Raw genomic sequence first — 22,717 nt, forward strand, 5'->3', positions numbered from 1 at the left:
TTAAATACAAATTATATAATTATTCAAATGATTAAAATTTTCCCTGTCTTATGAGAACCATAATTCTATCATGTAGAAAACAACCAGCTAACAAACATATTAGCTTCGACAGAGCAAAATGTAATATTACAGTAACTCAATTTGCATGGTTTCACGGAAGCTTAATAAACATATTGATATTTCAATTACCATTCAAAGTGTTCACTTGAGTGAGCGATAATATCATTCCCATTAACATAACCAACATAAACCATCGGTAGCAGCTAATATTTACAGCGAAGAGTGTATGTTTAGGTTTATTGGAGCACTACAATTATGGAGTCTAAAATGATAATATTTATTCTGTTATCAAACAGTTCTTTGATCATCACTGCACGATAGCGGTTGATTGGACTGTTAGAATTTGGTTCGTATTATTTCACAGTATTATTTCTCGAATTAGAACTCTCCAAATCGATTTTTATGTTATAGTTTATTCATAAAATATGTAATGTTCAAAATCTTAAAGGTTTTTTTTATTTAGGAAGACATAATATTATAAATATAATACATTAACTTAATCAATTAGCTCTAATCGTTTTCTCGGAACTTGTAGGTTTATCTGTACATGTAAGAATGTAAAGATTACATAAATTGGATAATTTTGGCTTTCTGACGATTGATACAATACCACCGAGCCTCATTGCACATGTAAGCACTGAGAAGGAATTTTGAATATTGAACCCCAAGGGTGATAATATAAGGGATAAACGGTGATATAGAAACCTGTCATTTTCAAAACTTGATGTTAATTAGTTCTCATACCTGCCTCTGGTTATAAATAATGTACACTATTACGGGTGTGATTCAGAATTTTAGGTCTGTATAGTGAGTCAATTTTGCAGGCGCTCTGACTTTCCTCTGATATAGATATGACGTATTCTTCGCTGGTACATCAAAGTAGGCTTATTGCCCAACTTAAGAAAGATTCGGCGGTCCATGTCAATAAATAATTAATCACCGTTTCACATAGATATTAAGAGAGCCCTTCAGTTCGTCTTTTGTCGACGCGAACATGTTCGACAAGCATGTTGTTTCACTCATCCCATATGGCCTGTTGACGACAAACAAGAGAAAGCGATAACATTGAACGAAAAATAGACTACAGATATTCCTATACATCGTTAAAGTAATCCTCACAAATTTGTGTAATAAATGTTTATTATATACGTATATAGAATCTCCAATACACGCGTGAGGTTCTGTCGGCCTGATTTATTTTATTAAACAATTTATTAATACATTATGAAACATTACGCCAAAATTCAGGTAAAATTTGTACAAAAATGCAGAGATTCTGAATTAGTTTTTTGGAATTTGTACTTTCTGCTTGAATAACAATCTTAATACACAAGATACCTATTAGTATTTTTTTTATATCTGATTAAATGCCGTAATCACGTAGGAGCACATGTATGAATAAAACTAGTTAAAAAAAAACTAAAAAACACTCTTTGGTTGAAAAGATAATGGTTGAAATTTAAAATGAATATCAATTCATTATTTACGATTGATGAAATTATATAAATTAACAAAATTCTTATTTTGCAAATTGAAAATTAGAATATTTTTATCAAATTAATGTATTGTCATTGGTCCTCGATAAATCTGCGAAGTAGGTCAAAATCGCGCCCAAATAATTCGGCTACAAACAAACATACATACAGGTGAAGCGAATTAAAAAGCGTGTAAAAATATTATGATGGGTTGGCCGCTTACAAAACTATCATGAAGATATTAGAGGGTGTTGAGTCTTTTCTGTAAAATTTTTACATCTTATTCAATGATTATGACATAATCTACGTTAGTGTAACCGTACTAATTTGACCATTGTTTCTATTGATTAGTTATCCAAGTAAGAGAAATTTTGGTAATACAGTAAAATAAAGCTTGTGTTAGATGGGCGGAAACAAGCGGAAAAAAGTAAATAGTAAAATATCTGAAACCATTTTTAAATTTGACGTATAAATTACGTGCACGGTATTTCTCATAAAGAACATCGTAGATCTTCCACCGATAAATAATCACTGATGAATTACTTTCCTACTTGGAGAGCTTCCAATTTAAGAATTTATAAAGTTTCAAGGCCCATCAGTGACCCATATCATTATTTCAATGTACATAATATTATCCTTGTGCAACGTTCTAGTAAGCTATTTTAGTATTTTAAAGAAAAAGTGTGTGCTTAAAAAGGCATGTGGTCAAACGATAGCAGATGAGTTTAAACAAAAAAAAATACTTTTTTCCATATTTATAAAATATAAATATTTACAATATACTATTAATACTACTGTAAATAATTAAGAGAACACTATTTTGATCGCTTTATTTTGTTTAAACCACTATTAAGTTAAAAATAATATGTTATTTTTACTAACTATATTTTTAATAAAAAAATATAATAAAAACTCATTACAATAATATATAAATTGATGATAATTTAACACCTGTCAAATAAATATTCATATTTCGGTAAAATATTCGTGCTCAAATAAAGTGTGCGGCTTCTATGAGCCCTTGTCTCAGCTTGACAACGGCCCGTCATGCGTGTTTATCCTTATCTTCTTGTGGAAGGCGCTTTCAATCATGAAACATCGCTTCGGTGAGCTGCTGCAGTGTTTGCGGTAATAGGGCGCTTCAGGATGCAGCTGTCAAGCAAGTCCCAAATGTATTCAATCGGATTCAGGTCAGGGGTCTTGGATGGCCACTACATTACACAGATTTCATAATATCGTGCGCAGTCTGACGTGATGGTTGCAACATGTAGCCTGGCGTTGTTTATGTAAGCTTGGGCACACCGTTGCCCGGAAACCACGACGAAATCTGTGCGCTCATCCAAGCGAATTCCGTATCAAACATTTGCCATATTCCTGTACTGTATCGCTCGCAGGGGCATTTGTTAACACAGATACGACCATTGCAATGTGTTACATGGAATTGTAATGCATAGGCCTCCAAACTCAAGTTGCCAACTAACGAAATTTTACGTGAACCACTGACCCCTACTATTTACCACTGGACTAGCGGCTGTCAAAGTTCTTTTGTGCCTGTTGGCCATGTAGCGAGAATCTGCGGAACTAAAACTAGTGATAAATAAACATCGATAGGAAAACGTTTTACAAAAAAAAAAATTGTGTACTTTATTACGTTGATACATGAAGTATAAATAACACGGAAAGCGACCGAAATTAATTAAAAATGAAAAAATACTTCAGAGTAATGTACGCTTCTCTCGCAGCATTTGTATTATACGTCAAAACTAGTTCTCTGGACGCTCACGAGTGGCGCTTCAAATGGGCACAAAAAATTTGCTGTCAAACATAAAACAGCCTGTCCAGTTGAATTTATACAGGTCAGTGGCGCGAACCATCAGCGAGCTTGTCTATTTTGGATACTATGACCCGAACGAACTGGTCGGCGTGCTCTCTAATTGGCTGGAATTTTCGACAATTCTACGAAATAAGCCATACACTTTATACGTTGTAATTTGAAGATTTTACTTGCACGTGTCGTGCGGTTACGTAAAGCAGAATGAACGATTGAGAAATCTTGCAAACGTGTACTTTTTCTCATTCGACATTGAGCACACCCGCTTCGCGCTTAAAAAATCTGTGTATAACAAAAGGGGAGACACGCTTGCTTTAATGAATAATAATACTCAAATGACTTTGAAAACCACTCAGAATGTATTTCCTCTTATTAGAATGTTAAGAAGTTTCTAGACTCGTGGCTTGTTTATTGAAAACTATTAACAAGAACGCTGACTAATATACTTTTTAATTTCTTCCTTAGTGCGTCTTTATTAGTCATTGGTCAGTTTAATTAAAAGCTAATTTATGTAAAAAAAAAAATTATGTGATCGCGCTTCCTTAGTGTCTTTATTATAAAGTGTAATAAGATAAATAAATATAAAGTTATTAGCGCGCCCAAGGAAGTTTAAAAAAAAACAAATATTCACCCGTTCGGAATAAATATTCTACTAAGAGAAATGAATTATATGAATGATATCGGTTCATTTACGACTATCAATATATGTTGATCTTGAGTCGATATAGTCATACAAACGTTTGTTGCGATCATAAATGCACACTCGTAACAAATAGTGCTCTGTGAACGTCTGGATCACTTGACGTTGCGTAGAGACGTCGCTTCATTGTGTGTCTTCTACCGCATTTGTCACGGGGAGTATTCCGAAGAGCTGTTTAACCTGATTCCTGCCGCCGAATTTCACCTTCGCACGACACGCCACAAGTTAGGATATCATTCCCACCATCTGGATGTGTGGCGGTCCTCCACAGTGCGGTTTTCAAGGAGCTTTCTTCCACGTACTACAAAGCTGTGGAATGAGCTTCCTTGTGCGGTGGTTCCGGGACGATACGACATGGATACCTTCAAAAAAAGCGCGTACACCTTCCTTAACAGCCGACAACGCTCTTGTGATTCCTCTGGTGTTGCAATAGAATGTGGGCGGCGGTGATCACTTAACACCAGGGGACCCGTACGCTAGTTTGTCCTCGTATTCCATAAAAAAAAATAGGATCAGTATCATCTTGGATTTATATGCAGGATATTTCTAATTACAGTGGCATTAATCGTTCCTTGCAATGCCTTCTTCTAATTCTTGAAAATCCAGAAATTCTGAGCGGCAGGTCAATAATTGCGCTCTTCACCTTGAGACATAAGATGTTAAGTCTCATTTGCCTTGTCATTTAACTTGCTACGGCGCCCTTTATACTGAAACACAGTAATGCTGTTCCCGTAATCTAGCCGGCAGCCTGCGCAAAGGAGCCTCGCACTTGTAAATTAGATCATTAAAAGTATTTGATGTAATGTTAGATATATTAATTACTACTTATACTTACGCATTAGACATAGATTTCCCCACTTGGAAAAGTATAGCGACGTCAGTATTTTACTATTTTATATACCAAAAGTACGCGAATATGGAAATACAGTGTCAAAATATTTTCATCGACTTTCAATTCTCGATCAATGTCCATCTGGCCTCTCTCATCTTTATCATAACCGTCAATGAACAATAATTCTTAATTAGATCCGATGGTTATTCGTAGAATACACCTATAGTAACCTTTTCGATGGATGTTATTTTCAAACGTGTTTATTATGAAGTAATAATTTTTTAGTAGTATCGCAGTAGATTCAATTAAAAATAAATATTTTTTTGACATCCATAAGTGTCATTTCCGTGACCTACATGAATAATGGGATTTTGATTTGATTTGACATACTTCTTTTGTCGCGAGGGAAATTTTTTAAGTATATTTATTGACTTAGGCGTTATTTTGCGGAAATCCATAATTATTCAACGATTTTGGTTTTTTTTTAAGAGTAAGTTCCAAAGTTATCTCATAAGCGGAATTTACACTAAAGAGAAATCAAAAAAATTATCAGTGAATTTATACGATGCCCGCGCACACCGTCACGCACTTTCGCCACCCTGACGTTAATTATATCATACTTCAGCTGCAACACCTCTTGTAACTCAGACGTGAAATAGCACGAAGAATAAAATATTTTAAGTAAATTCTTTTATTACGCCAAAGAAGAATAATTTCTTGCATGCGTATATAAGTACAAAGACACTTTTTTTATTACATGCTTTTTGTTAGCTTTACCTGTATGTATGTTTGTTTGTAACCGACTTATTTGAGCACGATTTTGACCCACTTTAAACGGCCAGATTTCATTCAAACTTTATACGGCAAGATTTATCGGAGACCGATGACAATAAATTAATTAGATAAAATTATTAAAAATAAGAATTTTGTTAATTTATGTAATTTTTTATCTTTAAGGCAGATATTTATTTTAAATTTGAACCATTATCTTTTCAAGCAAATCTTGTTTTTTATTTATTTTTTTAAACTATTTTTATTTATGGCTAGAAAATAGGTACATATGAATGTATAAAAGTTTTATTCGCTTCGAGTAAAATGTTATTTTTAGATTCGCCACCTGTACACACAGCGCTCAACGATGGGATATTCTAAATCCACAGACATTTGCATACAATTTACATGATACAACTTTTCAATCGGGCACACAGTCAAAGTCAGTTTTTTAGTTGTACATTAATAATTAATATATTTTTAACTAGGTTACTACATAATAATAAATAATAATACTATAAATAAAACAGAGTCATTACTCTATTTTATGTTTTATCATTATAAGATATGTTAGTTTTTATTCACAAATCGTGGGCAAAAAACTCGCGAAAGTAATAAAAAATGAGATTCAAATTTATTCAAAACTCTTGCTACGAAGATATATGTTTAGAATGGTACTACTTACCTTTGAATTATTTTGTATTTGCATTTCATTAAAATATATTAGTTTTGAATGAGTCGTACTATTTAAGTTAACTTAGAACCAACTACAAAATATTGTACCTAGATTGAATGATTTTTTTACATTTCTATTATTACAAGGAGAAGATGTTTTGCTATATGGTATCCTATTTGATAAAAAAAATTTAGGACAACCGAAAGTACAGGTGACCTGGTGCTTAGCGATAACCACCGTCCACATTCTTTTGCAACACCAAAGGAATTATAGGACCGCTGCCTACCTTCAATGAAGGTGTACGCGCTTTTTGAAGGTATAACCTATGTCGGATCGTCCCGGAAACACCGCACAAGGAAGCTCATTCCACTGCGTTGTTGTACGTGAAAGAAAGTTCATTTAAAACCTACGATATACTATAGTGTCCATCAGGTTACACATTAACATGAAAACATTTAAGATATGAACCTCATTTATAAAATCCATTGACTTTAATACAATCCTTTATATGTTGAGGCCCGTCACCAAATGCAACACGCACTTTCTCCGTGAAAAAAACCTTCACCATTATCTATTATAATCTGTCAATTTAAAATTTAGATTATCTCCTTGATACGTAACACACCACTCTAATTCCATTGAGCTTTGAGTATTAACTCGGACATGTTTTTTGTTGATGTATTTGTCAGTAATAAATAAATCTGGGTAAACAATACTAACACGTTGTTGTACCACTTTAAAGTTGTTTTCATTTTACCTATTAAATTTTCAATAACGGACCATTATAAGATTCCATGTCCTAAATAATCTTGTAGTATAAAACAGAGAACAAATAGGGAGTGGTGAGGCAACCACAATCCGAAAATCCAGGGCTCAAGAGACGAGTCCGGCTTTAAGGTGGGAGTATGCTCTATGCAGGTACCTGAATTCATCGGTGGGGGAACAGCAGCTGGTAATTGATACCATAATGCGGCTGTGCTCGGCAAAACGCGTGGTTGTGAAATGTTAGACGTCAACATGATGCGACTATAATTACGCATTTTGAGGTGCTGTCCGGTGGTGGAATTCGGCTGCTGTTATCAACCAGAACACTCCTTGTGACATATGCGGTAGAAGATGAAGAGTGAGCGCACATCTCTACGCAACGCCAAGGAATCAAGGCGAAAGGAGATGACTTGATCGTCAATTATTACTGGGGATCGCCCGCCCAGAGGTGAGGGCAGTACATGCTTTCCTTTACTGCTTTGATTTCCCTTTTAGTATATACTAAGGGTACATTACATCAAAAAACCGGAACACAAACATCAAGTAATACCAAGCGGATTACGAGTCTTTTGGCTCCATACCAACTATCTGTAATGCTATTGTTTGATACTATTTATCACCCCACTCCATGTTTATATCACAAGAAATTAGAACACAGATTGGCGCGAATAAATAACAATCGATTGCAAATTTAAACGTAGTTATGTTTTTTATTATAACAATATTTAAGACCAGACTAGGTATATATGTATTTGAAGTCGATATTTTTTGTAACAATTATATTATTTTAAGTTACTCTATGAATAAATTGTTCTTTTGGCTTTTTGAAATACGATGCGTGCGCACACCGCGTCACGAATATTCGATATCCTGACGTAATCTGGTCAACTAGACTATTTGTATGATACTATACTTCACCTACCAAGCCTCCTTAAACTAATATGTCTACTGAATCACAATGGACGAGAATTAAATAAATTTCAATATATTATATTCAATTTATATAAATGTTTAAGAAAAAGGTCTCTAACTATATAAAAATAATTTAATATTTTTCATTCTACAAATGTAAAATGACACCATGTTAATTTTTTTTAAGGATGTTTGTTTTGTTACGCTAAAGAAGAATTACTTCTTGTGGGCATACATAAGTACACACATACTTTTTATTTTATACGCGCGCTGCAGCTTATGTAGATCTTTCAAAACTTGTGGCGATATTATACTATTCTTGAATGATGATCCAGGTCTTGTGTTAATCAAAATGATAGTAAAACTCTGTATATGTATATAGAGACACTGGGATCACATATCATCAGTAAGTATTTTGCATTTTATTAATTTCAATGTTAAATAACACTTAATAACAGATGCTTTTGAGTGTCAAGATGCCACGCACACAAGCATTTAATAGTTGCCGTTATAAAAACAGCAATTGAAATTCTATCTTAGGTATTGGGTATCTAGTTGGAGCACAGCAGGAGACCAATCCTTAATCTACATTAGTATAACAATAACTACTTAAATGTATTTTATATTTATGTGCAAAACAAATCAATAAATAAAAAGGTATCGAAGTGGCAATAAATCGTAATCGGTTATGTACAAATTTTCTTAGCGTATGCCATAATGGATCGTTGATGATTGTAAGGTCATACACTCCAGTTTCAGCGATCGAATGTGAAAAATAGCAAAAAATATGGGAAACAATTGGCACTTTTGATCCACCGTGTTGGCAGATCAAAGCATGACTTACTATATGTCAGTGTTGGTAAGAGGTGTAAAGCTGTCAAAGCACCTTATTGCTAGGTTAAAGTCGGATATAGCATGTCGACAAAAGGCGCGATTTGATTTAAATTAAAGATTTTCATGACTAAATTTCCAATTAAATTACATTGAATCGAGTGACAACTCTTATCAAAATATGTAATAGTTTATCTGCTAGCTGACCCAGCAAACGATGTATTGCCGATATTAAAATCGCGATACAAAAGTAACTGTTGATCGTAGATGAGTGAAAATTTGAAGTTGTATGTATTTTTTAATGCTGACTCATAATCACACAAACTTAAAAAAATTAGCCCCAAAAAAAATCGTGTGGACCACCCTTAACATTTAGGGGGATGAAAAAAAGATGTTGTCCGATTCTCAGACCTACCCAATATGCACTCAAAATTTCATGAGAATCGGTCAAGCAGTTTCGGAGGAGTTCAATGTTTAACACCATGACACGAGAATTTTATATATTAGATATAACGAGTCTAATTACTTTTGTTAAAAACTGAGGCTATTTATGCAATAGTTTTGTGGGTTACACAAAACGATTAAAATTTAGAATCATTTTTTTGCAAAATTAATGTATGTCGCACACTTGCTATTCTTAGAGTCTGTCTATCTAGTATATTCCATGTTGTATTGTTATTTACATACAGTACACTAGTCATGATTCTATTTCCTATTGTCAGAGCAAAACGTGGCATGAATGTTCAAACGTCAGTTGCAATAAGCCGTGAATCCGGTTGTCTTGGATGGAAGATTGCTTCATCTAGAGCTTATTGATAATTAAATAGCCAACATGATTTCTGACGGAGGTAAGTATCATGAATAAATGTTTGCAGTACGCCCTATTTTAAATTTAAATTATTATTGGAAAAAGTAGAATAGGGACGTAATTTCATCCAATTTACTTAAAGATATTGACTATAATATTGCTATGAAGACCACGTCAAACGGCTTAGTTTCGCGAGAGTTATAGAGTCGATATAACATGCTCACAAAATACCCATATTTATTTATGGTGTGTGTGTATTGATCCATCTACTGTACTCAATAACTCTTGTTTTTACGTATTAATTTACATTGACTTTTTTCTCGTTTTAAGGTTAGAGTATTCAGCATTTTACCTTTAAGTATTTTTTGTTGCATCGCGTTACCATATTATATTATAACTGAAATACTCTGTAAAAAGATGAAGCTACAAATTTTTATTTAAAAGAGCTCTACTCTTTCCAATGTGACGGTAAATATACAAAGAAAAGAAAACTTTTGACATTTATAAGTGTCATTTCCTTGACCTGAATGAAGTGAATAAAGCGGTTTTGATTTGATTTGATAGGAAAATATATCCTACCAGCGTAAAGGTATTGCGACCTTGACATAATTCGCTATTTTGAAAACATCATGATTATTCTTTTCTTGTTTGTTTTTTATTATGCAAATGTTCGACAAAATTTGAGAATAATAAATAGTAATTCAGTAACAGAGCGGTAAAGTGAACATTTAATACGATTCCTTTGTCCGTATACCAAAGACCATTTTAGATACAGTGTTTAGATTTGAAAGAGCAAATACGTAATATGCAATTATTGGGGTTGAGAAGGTTATTAATTAACGGCCGTTCCCAATATACTATCTACGGATAGAGATAAATTACAACCTTCTACTGTCAGTAATTATCTGTCAATAATCTGAAGCTGTCCCACTACACCCGATATGTCATTCTTATCGCCTTATATTGGGATGCATGAATATTCTTCGTGTTCGATGTTAACTAGGATAAAGTTCATACCTGGATATGGGAATCAAATAATAATACCAAGCATTTACTAAATCACAACATATAAAAACTGCTAGGAATACAAAAGACGAAAATAAAATGTGTCTTTATCCGTGTTTCAGTTTTTGGTTTGATGGTAATTTATTTGTAAATATTACGTGATTGACGGCAACTTGGTGACTCGTGAAGTAAACCGGAAGTTTGGTGTTTCATATAACTCATCGAAATATTCACCATATTACTTTTTTATACAAACATAATATGTCTGATTGCCACCTCGCCTGACAAATTGGGTTGCAAAATCCATACTGGATATAAATCAGAAAACACAACTTCTCATACGTAAGAACAGTTTTCAGTTACAATATCTTGTGGTTTCTAAAAAGATTGAGCAAATCCTTTTTTTAATCCTACTGAAATTTTTACCTACACAATTTTTATTATCATAATATAACAATAATAAAAATAAATATACTAGAAAATAATGCACATTTTATGATATTTTGTTATTCTATACTCGTCAAAGTGCCAAATTAAAATTAAGAAGTAGCGCACAGGTGGAAACAACTTTTTATGAATATTCTAGTGAAATAGTGCTCGAAACATAAAATAATAAAGGCATTTGAGCGTTTGAACGGCGTTGAAGCACAACGATGGTATCGGCACATCTCATGTTAGTGGAAATATTATTAATTCTGCGCTCTTTGATTGATAATATAAGATAAGAAGTGAATTTAATGACTACTACAATTTTTTTCCCAATTGTTTTATACGCTTGGAGAATTTCTGTGTTATATCTTTAAACATATATAATCTGAATCTCGAAAACGGCTCCAACGATTTTTATTAAATTTAGTTGGTATACAGGTAGTTTCGGGGGCGAGATATCGATCTAGCTATCTAGTTTTAATATTTAGTTTAAATACCTTTAGAATACAAAGGTAAATTTCACCGCTATATACAAGACTATTTTAGCTCAAATGGGACATTGGGTTATCCGGAATGTAGAAGACCCCGGTTCAAATCCAGATGTCCTATTAGTATTTTTTTTTGTTCAAGTTTTGTACATTCTTAAAAATCCGAGCAAGGCTCGGTCGTCCGGATATTAATCATTGATATGTTACAGATTTAGGCTCAATATTTTTATTCTAATGGAAATATGAATAACTAACACGCAATAAAGTAATTCAAGTCTTGAATTATAACGCACAAAAACAAAATAGACGCAAATATTAGAAATTCATATAAATATTTATGAGGAGTAATGTTATTCAAAGTGCCAACTGATGTTACTTATTAATTTTGTTAACACATAGTCAAATCGAAGCTTGAATCAGAACGCGTATTTATTAAAGAAATTTCCATTTTCAAGTTAATCCCGATATACTAAAATCTCAAATTGTTTATGTTGTTTATCAATTGTAGGTACTAAATTTGGTAAGTATTGTTAATAATATTATACTGCGAAATGATGCATTTTATAAGAATTAATCCTAATGAGTGAGCGATGACAATATATTTATGTCAAATTCATTCTCACCTTCAGAACCAATAAGGCAAGTAACTATAACTTTACTGAGAATTATTTAAATTCAATCGTTTTTGTTTATCATGCGAATTTCGCAAAAATAAAAACAAATGCCGACCGGTCCGAAAAATTGAAATTCATTAAATTTAAGCCACGCCACCAATTGTATTTGAATAAATTATGAGTGTGTGAGAGTTATTTCCCTGTAATGTATACGTGAGCCATACTGAATGTTTCTAGACTGGCCATTAATCGCAATGTTAATATTATAAAACAATTACTGCGTTTGAAAATGGAATATTTTGAGAGTAGGCTACATCTAAGTCGCATTAATGCTCTGCAATTATTTAGCTGGGAGATTAAAAAAAGTATATATTAGGGACTGAAATGTAATCTCCAAAACCACACGTTAAAAAGAATTGTAAAACGTAAAATAGCACCTAATAAAAAATACTGAACTACTGGTGATATTTTTATCGCTTTAATTTGAAAAAATAGCTATTTTATCTCTAAATTTAGTGCCGCTAACTTTTACACGAATTGTATTTGTGCGGGGTTGGTGTGTGTGCCCGTGAATAGAGATAGCCAGCTCCGCCCAAACGCTGAAGGTCGTTGGCGTGATACTCAACCTTAAGTATAACGAATATCTTTACATTGTAGCATCTTTTTAAAAATTGTGCGGCTGAAGTGCAATGAATTGTCGAGAAAATATTCATGCCATGATTTTTTGTGTGATTTTCACTATGACTAAAGCCAAAAAAAATTGCCAGAGACTTTAATCGATATTTGGCGGTGAAGGCCCAAAGTCTTGAAGGTGTGTGTATTCTTGGTTCAGTGAATTCAGATGCGATAATGATCATCTCTCTGATGACGATGGTAGCCCGGTGACTTGATATTATACGGCCCGAAATTGATATTAGGCGACAATTGATTAAAACTGATAAAAATTTAAACTTCAACAAATTCGTACTGTATTATGTATTGGAATGAGCCAAGTGCAAAATATTCTGAAGGTTGAGAAGTTTTGCATTCGATGGTATCGGATGATTTAACGGATGACTTCTTATTTTGGCAAATCAGGATGCTACAATAGAGTATTTCTTGATATCCGAAGGGCTGTTTCTGTAAATTGGAATATACAACAATACAAGCAGAACGTTGATACACCCTGATCATTACAATGCAGTGCCGCTCAGGATTATTGAAAAATCCATAAATAATGAGCGGCACTACAATTGCGCTCGAAACCTTGAGACATAAGATGTTAGGTCTCATTTGCTTAGTAATTTCACTAGCTACAGCGCCATGCAGATCAAAACACAGTAATGCTTAAGCATTACTGTCCCACGGCAGAAATAGGCGCCGTTGTGGTACCCATAATCTAGCCGGCATCCTGAGCAAAGGAGCCTCCCACCGGTGTTTGCCCAAATTTCGCAAAAAGTGCAATAAACAGAAACGAGCCTAGAAATGTAGAGTTTAGAATTTTTGTCTTTTTTATGAAAATAAGGGACGAGATGAGCAGGACGTTCAGCTGATGGTAATTGATACGCCTTACTAATTACAATGCAGTGCTACTCAAGATTCTTGAAAAACCTGAAAATTCTGAGCGGCATTACAATTGCGCTCGTCACCTTGAGACACAAGAAGTTTAGTCTCAATTGCTCAGTAATTTCACACAAAACAAACTAATGTTTACACATTACTGCTTCACGGCAGAAATAAGCGTCGTTGTGGTAGACATAAACTAGCCGGCATCCTGTGCAAAGGAGCGTCCCAGTGTCTGTCTGTTGTTCGTTTGTGCACGGCAATAGCTAGACGGATTTGAATATAATATAATATTTTTTACTGTCATCAATGCCCATCTATTTTAATATTCAGGTCGAGAAATAAAAAAGGTCAAGTCTTCTATTCAGTCAGGAAAGATAAGTAACAGGATGAAAGCTAAATAAACAATAAGTATAATGAAATTGCATCCGCCATTTCTTTTATCAAAGACTTTTATGCTTACCTTTGCAGTTGCCTCGATGGAAGTTTTTTATTGTTTGTTCGCTGTTGACTATTTTAAGCCTAGATTAAATGTTGAGTCAAATAAAAAATTCAAGGCGAGCTCAGTCGCATTCAAAGCTTTCCGTTGAAATGAACAAAGCAATGACGTTAGATCGAATAAACATGGAAGAGCTCTTGCAGATCTTTTTTGTTTATCTTCTATTTGTTGATTTTTTGCTAAAATATCTTGAAGCTTTATGTCTATAAAGGCTTAAGGCATAAAAGGCATTTATTTTCTCAAAATTGATTCCTATAGAATTCTTTTTGATGTCGTTTCTAATATACTAGCAAAAAACTCTCCCAGCATTCTTTTTTTTTGCGTTCTTTTTAATGAAATATAACATATTGTACTATGATTGCTATTGCTATAAATAATCATAATCTAGTTCCAGGCTGTAGGTCACTTAGACATTCTTAGGATTTACGAAAAAGCCAGTTTTTAATAAAACATTCACATTTATTTATAGATAATGCCTGAACAGTGGCTGGGACTTTATTATAAAAGTGTATACAATTACCCTTAAGGCTATTATGTATCTTATATACACTTTTATTTTGTGCAACACAAGAATGAAGTATAAACTGGATATGGCATGTGCGTAAACCAAAAGAGACTAACAATCCTATAATCTAGACAAATTAAAGAACAGTAGATTATGACAGACAAACATGCCCTTTGTTCTCACAATGAAAATTTGAAAGTACTACATATTTAGTTGAATAATATTATTTAGTGGTGATAATAATTAACATTTATATACATTATTTAAAAAAAATAGGAAAACGGTTGACTCTAAAGGCCATTCCTGCAACTTCCCGCTAATGCCATACCGAAATATAACTTGTGTTGTTTTGAACTCAAAAAGCTGAAAAGTCTGGTAATAATTTTAATAAAACACTATTTTTTTTAATTTTACAACGGCAATAACTTTTGAATGAATTAACCGATTTTCACACACATGCATACATATAGACGTACGGACACTATTGCGGGAATAGTCAGGAAAGCTTTTAAGGTACTATGAAAATTCCAAATTTACAGCCACTAATCTTTACATTATGCACTGTGACGTAATTGTATACAAAGGAACGCCGCCACAGAAGCTAATTGCATTTATGGGCGTACGCTACTGAAATTACACGTATGTACAATTAGAGCACATTGATAACTATCTAGAATGCATAACAGTCGGAGGATAATTTTCAAATTATAAATTATAAATAAAATGAACGGATGACGACGTATCGAACAGAAATTATAGAAAGAGTTATGGGACACACAATGGAAAAGAAACCATGTTAACTTAGTAGCTTTTTAGTGCATGTTTGTTGGTTTGGAAGTTTTTTTGAAGTCGGTTGTTTTTTTTAATTTTTAGTGAATCTGAGGTACACACACTAATTTGTCTGAATATGTATAGATCTACGCAATGAACGTTAGCAATTTGATTACAGACGGTTAGAAATTCTGCTACAGATCGCAGCCTTCGTCGTTAAGGAATTCCACGGACCACGACGTTACGGTAGGTGACTCACATATTCGGATAGCGTAAAAAAGATTCGGCCGAGTATCGTTAATTTGCCCTTAAGAACTTATCATGGATCAAATAGTCAGAACCGCACTAGACTTCCTTCAAACTATCTTTGAAGAGCATCATCAAATCACCCAGTCAAAAGTTCTGAGGTAACAAACATAAAAAATTACGCTTAAAAGCGCTTATCACCAAAATAAACAAATAGAAAGTGATTTAATATTCGCGAGACTAAGTCTTGCGAAATTAAAAAAAGTTTCATTTTAAAATGTGTATTAATTTAAAAATGCAATAAAAAGAATTAATGTTAAAATGATCACACACACCTATTGAAATTGTGGGAAATGCAACATTTGTAAAAACCAAAGAGTATAAATAACATATAATCACGTAATATTTCTTCGTATTACCGCGTTGCGGTTTGTAATAGATACTGCATTTTTATGTTTAAAATTATAGTCACTATAATATATGGTATCGCCTTATTATTAGTAAAGTATATTAGCTTAAGCCAAGTTTCATATTTTTGTATAATTATTATTATTATTATTTATTTCATAAAATCAACAGCACATTACATCTCTTATTAGCTAGGTAATAAAGTACAGATCATTGGCCAAAAGTGATTTTATATTATATAGGCAAGAACTAAAAAATAATCATGAATTCATAAATAATCTACTCGAGATAAAACAAATATAGCAAAGCGAGCAAGGAAAAAAAATCTACACATAAAATCATGTTTTCTGTGTGTGTGTGTTGTTATTATGAGTGTTTTTTTAATAATTTTGGTGGTTTGACTGATGTCATCTTTGTTTAACAATATATTTTCAACAATAAAAATAAATTTATTTTTGGTAAGGAAGAAAATATCTAAAATAAATTATATTGGTTGGCACTTAATACATTTATTTCAGGAACACGTAGAGATCAACATCCTTATAATAATTAGTACTTCATAAAATATAACCCATGGACTACTTCCCCTTGACTTAGAAACGTAAAATTTTCTGAGTAATATGATCTATAATTATTTGTTGTATTTAAAATTTTCTTATGAATTCTTTTATTATTTCATCAGAACAGAACTCTCATAGACCAGGGTCGATAATTTTTGAAACCAAAAAAAATTACTGTAGGATGAAACCCATTGGTAAAGGACGAGAATAAAACAAAAATTAAGGGAAAAATAAATTACGGGAGGTCGGGAAGTGGAAAATGGGGGGTGTTTTAGGGTAAAACACGGTTTATCTCGATTTCCGGCAAAACTACAAGTCCTATGGCAAAAAGTTAATTGGCAAAGTTGTAGGTAATAAAGAGATCTACAACTTTTGTAATTACACTTTTTTCACATAACCTCAAAATTTAGGTGAAAAAGAAAAAAACAAGATTTTGGTTTTTTATTTATATCTTTATCAAAAAAAATTTTTTTTTCTACGAAATTTGGTGAAAATTTACCTTTTTATGTCCCAAACACATTTACACTGTTAAATCAAATAAATTACAATTACATTCCTACTATTATTTTGTTTCACTTTTTATCATTTTCAAAGGCTTCGGCACTGGTCTATCACTACAAGCGTCGCTTTTGAAATATTCCATGAAAATTAATTTTCAAGACATCATATTTACGATCAAGCAGTGTTTTTGTATTATATTGTAGAGATATTTATAAGACCTTTCCCCTATTGTACGACATATGAATTAACTTCTAAGAAATGTTTTGGGTACAATATGTATCGCACATTTCACGAAGTATTTTTTTATTATTGTAAATGTCTTCTGAGTAGATACCTACCATTTCAATTAGCATTTCAAATACAGGGTTTTTGCTTCTCTCGTGAATTAATATTAAGATCTGAGATGGAGTGCCTAATGTATTATTTAAATCTATCTGCGTTACTCGAATCGTTTCATTGATACACATTATACACTTTTGAAAAAAGAGAAAATCTTTTCTGTTTTTCAGTATTTACTAAATAAGTTAATAGTCGTATAATCCATTGACTAAATCGCTGATAAAATATAAATTTAATATTCTTAATTATTATTCTAATGTCGCTCGTCACCCACTAAAAACATTTCTCAATTTTTTTTAACATAAAAAATGTTATGTCAAAATGATTTAATGTTATGGAATGTGTCTTGAAACTGTTCATGTGATTCGTCAGTCTCAATGTAAAGGTAAGGTAAAGGTATTTCGTCTGTTTTTAATTATTGCATTTAATTTCTAAAATAGAAGCAGCCTTACTATTATAGCCTTTTATCAAGGGCTATCTGGCAATAAAAGATCTTTTATAATAAGTCTAAATATTTCGTAGATTAGTCGGAACAGAGAGACACTTAAAATTAAAAAAATAACATGAAATATTAAACATAAAATATGGCGTTAAGTAACATTTAAAACTTCAAATGTGTTAAGGTAATAGCCGTTATTATGATATAACAGACAAGACACTTTTTTTCAAAATTATGAATCTTTTATGTTTTCTTTAGTGTGAAGAAATTTATATTACAATTGAGGTTTATATGAATATAAAATATTTAGTATATATTTAGTTATTATAGTATTATATATTATTTAGTATAGTCTCAATGGTGTATTTCTCGATAGAATCTAATATGAATTCAGAATTTTCATAAGTACATAATGTAAAAATTTGTAGACTGTTAATAAAAGCTCTGACAATTTTAAACTCTAGTAAAATTTTAATAGCCTTTTCACTATAGCACTCCATGCTTTAATAATTTTAAAATGAAGGAGATCATATCGGAACATAAGCAATTTTTAAAAACAGATATTTTTTTGTATTTCTTGTTTAAGAATAAAATAATAATAAGTCGAATTAATGATGGATGATTGCGAAACTGTAAAAAGTGGTAGTGGGCAGGGCTCGAAGGATAGATGACCGGTAGAGCAGTAAAGTGAGGACAGCGCAGGACCGATCGGGGAGATCAATGGGGGAGGCCTTCGTCCAGCAATGGACGTCTTTAGGCTGAAGTGATAATCATTAAGATGATGACGATGAAGTTGAATTGAAAAATGTAGATGCAAGCGTTTTGTTAAGCGTAGAAATGATAAAACTGATGGAATCTGCTATATTTCTTAGCATTACCTATATTTAAGGTTTGGCTAATAGACTTAGTTCGGTTAAAAAGTTTAGACAACTAACAGACATAAATACAAAGCGACTAGTTTAATTCTGTTATTTTCAATGTACTATGGTATACTGCTATGGGGCAATGCTGCCTATATTAATACCATAATATTTGTGCTGCAGAAGAGGGATGTTCGAGATATTTATAACATAGGTCGTAAAAAATCATTGAGAGATATATAATATAAAGAAATAAACATTTTGACTGTTACCTCTCAATATATTCTTGACTATGTTATGTATATACATAGGCTCATAAGTAAATTTACTAGAAACTGCCATGACCATAATGTTAACTTAAAATTTTTAGAACAAATATAATACGAAACACATCCTCAGAATGCATTGTTCACCTCGTTATCAATATTCATACGACTATGGCGTTTCACTTTAAAAATAATAGAAGTAGCTTCGGCAAAGAAGACGTTGTTAATATAAATAATAAACAAGAAAGGACCGTAAATAGAACCCTGCGGAACCTATTTCTACAGGATTTCCGAAAAAGTACTTATATTTTCGAAGTATGATTAATAAAAATTTGTATTCGAATTTTTGACATCATAATGTTTAAGTTTTAGGAGTAACGGAGATACATTTTTTTGGGACTGGATAAGGTGATGTCTAATAATCGTGTTATCCCAGTAAAAATGTAACTAATTTCTTATTGTTAACAGGCTATAATTTTTTTGTAAAATCTAACCGGGATCATGAAATTATAATAAAAAAGCAAACACCTGATACATTTCCTGTATCTATTTATGATCAACATGGCAAAGAAATGCGTATAATAGAACATTTGTAACATACACTAGTAACATACTGTACACTGGCACTAGGCTTTGGGAGAATATAAAATTGAAGAATTCCGTCTACCTATCAATGAGTTTGGTTAAAATCTTCTACGCTGTAAGATGCAATCCAGGCACACAAGTAGAAAAACTATAATATACTAAACTATGTACTGCTTGACACCAACTCATCGATTTCTGATACTAGAGTTGCTCTTACCGGATACTGTTGCAATTGCTTAGTGGGTACTGTGCTGTGCACATGTAATGTCTGTTGTGTGGAACTGTCTGTGTACTGTACACATGTAATGTCTAATGTCTAATCGTGGGAACGGCATCAAGAGAAGATTGAGCTACCAGTCCCAACTTGTCGGGGGCCTACCATCACTGCGTCTTCCAGTACGTGGTTGTCATTCGAGGACTTTTCTGCCCCATTGGCTATCCGTCCGTTGAACTATGTTCCCTGACCACTGTCACGTCAGTTTCACAATTGGGCTATGTCAGTGACTTTAGTTCTCTACGGATCTCCTCATTTCTAATCTGGCAGGGAAACTACGAGCATAGGCCCCTCCATTGCCATTTGAGCGACTGGAGCTTTCTCATCAGATATCAGGCATCTCTTTACTATTTATTTAAATTATTTAAATTTTCTACGATGTTGCTAATCTTAATAGAAAACTGACAATAGCACATACGTACACATTAATTAGTCCACCAAATGTCCACTTAGTTATTTTAATTTTGTAAACACTAAAACAATTTTCCTTGCATAGTCTGGCATTCAACGGATACCTGAAAAATACAGCCGTCTTCGGCAGGCAGATTTGTAAACAATACCCCTCGCTATGTCCTATTTATAACAATAAGTAACTAACTTCTACTGATTAGAATTGAGTATAGAAAATCTCAAGCTGGGAAAAACGAAAAACAAAACTAATTTTTACAGCTGTGGGAACTTGGTATAGCAACTATAATGATACGTAAATTGCCAAATAATTTCGTAGTGCATAATATAGGTTTTTATTTAGTTGTTTTGAGATGTTTTCATGGGATGTTATTACAGGAAAAACAAAATAATAAAACATGTTTATAATACTGTACTTGTTAATTACGTATGGTTGCCCTAGGAGGATCGCCAACTTTGCAGTTTCGCCGTTAATTGTGGAAGTGTCGGATATCTGATAGCTGACCCCAATTTGTCGACTCGTGTTAATTTAAAATAATTAAGACATTCATTATATATTCACACTTCGAATAGATTAGATTATTTTAGTTTTAATATATTTAATTGTACTTTAAATTTAATTAAAGTGTTATGAGAGATTTTGGTTATTTTTCGAATCATTGGTTGCCGCAAAACTACTTAGCGCAGTCGGTAGGATATTCGCGAGTAGTATTCGAGACTTATCTTTCTTCGATAATTACGTTGAGAAGCTACTTCGGGTGCTTTCAAGCAGAGGATACCAAGAATCAATATGTCTGCAGCAGCCCAGGAGAAATCAAACTTCGATTCACGGAGAGAAAACAGAAATTAAGTACATGTACTTACATGTACTTCATTCCTGTTCACTCATTCCGTGAACAGGCTATTACTTATTAGGAACAAGGTAGTAAGACACCGCAAGAAATCTACGAACACTTTCAAACTTTGTAAGTACTATTATGACTTATGTGACTACCATTGAAGCAAAAAGTGAACTTTATAAGAAGGTGATGATGATGATGCAACCGTTTCTACGTACGTAGAGAAACTTTTAGATGCGCCCTCCTACCAAAGAAAATTCACTTGAATACGTACAAGAGGAGCTAATGTACCCCTAACGTCAACTCCGCACTACCCTCCCTATCTTTTGCATCCCCACGTCGACAGAATTTTCACTAACGCGGCGATTGGGAGGCACCACTGGGGCCCCGCATAGTTAGTACTTCTTCTCAACCGTTTAAGCTGTATCGTAAGCTCACCAATACACAAAGACTGTTCGTTGCACCTCCCCCAAAACCCTCGTAGCCATGTATTTAAGTTACAACTCACCACAAGCACAAGCCCTCAGCCTATGAGTGATATACAACGATTCACTACTAAAGAATTGCCTCCGACTAACAGAATGATTGGAGTAGGTTTGGTAATCCACCCTCAACCAATTATTTTAAATCTCCCGAGCTCAACCTGAACGACTCTGCGGCTCATAATGACTCGTACTACCTGAATACACCCAATATTGTGACTAGGCTAATAATGGATTTTCTACAACAACAACTAATAACAATCAACTACATGACGCAGAGGCAGTTGCCCTATATCCAGATTAAAAACCCACCTTTAAAATTACTAACTGACTAGTATTTTGTAAGCCCTGAAGCTGTCGAGAAATATTTTGAAGATTATCCCCTAAATTTTGATCCTTTTGAAGTGACTCATATACACGCGACTACTAGGAATAATAATTCTATTAGTTTACCGTGTTTCGCTGAGTTAAATGACACTGATAGCATGAAGCTTTTCATATATCGATTTCATGAATACTTCAACGGGCTCATAGGTCTACATTTACTTAGCAGTTGGGAGGCTCGAATTGATTTGAGAGAAGGCAGACTATTACTCGCTCTGCCTCAAATTCCACCAGGATGTACAACTCTTGTAACGTGAACTTAAATGAGGACATCATTCCAGCGGGAACTTCTTAAATCATTCGTATTCCCGTAAATACTATCGACGGAGACGTGTTCGTTAGCCCTCTGTAACTGTATCATTCACGAATAACTGCGTATTGCTAACATTGCTTATAAAGCTGAAAGAAATCTGAAGCGGCTGAATAATTTATGGTAGATAGCCCATGCTTATGAAAAGTGACTTAGCCACTTTTGTTTAGAGAATGGAATGAGGCATCGGTGAAATTAAATTAAAACCTTTGAAATTGTGAACAATATACGGTAATTATGCCTTGTAAACTCGTGACCAAACTCGCGCCAGCCGCTCGTAATTAATATGAACACGTGAAGCA

General features: G+C 33.2%; 1 protein-coding gene across 1 annotated transcript in view; it reads right to left on the bottom strand.

Annotated features, from left to right (window-relative positions):
* The window catches only part of LOC126978941 (adenylate cyclase type 6-like), a 308,068-nt gene that overhangs the window by 90,312 nt on the left and 195,039 nt on the right, over window positions 1-22,717 (bottom strand). The window lies entirely within an intron of this gene.

This window comes from Leptidea sinapis, chromosome Z, assembly GCF_905404315.1.
Source record: "Leptidea sinapis chromosome Z, ilLepSina1.1, whole genome shotgun sequence".
In the NCBI taxonomy this organism is placed as follows: Eukaryota; Metazoa; Arthropoda; class Insecta; order Lepidoptera; family Pieridae; genus Leptidea; species Leptidea sinapis.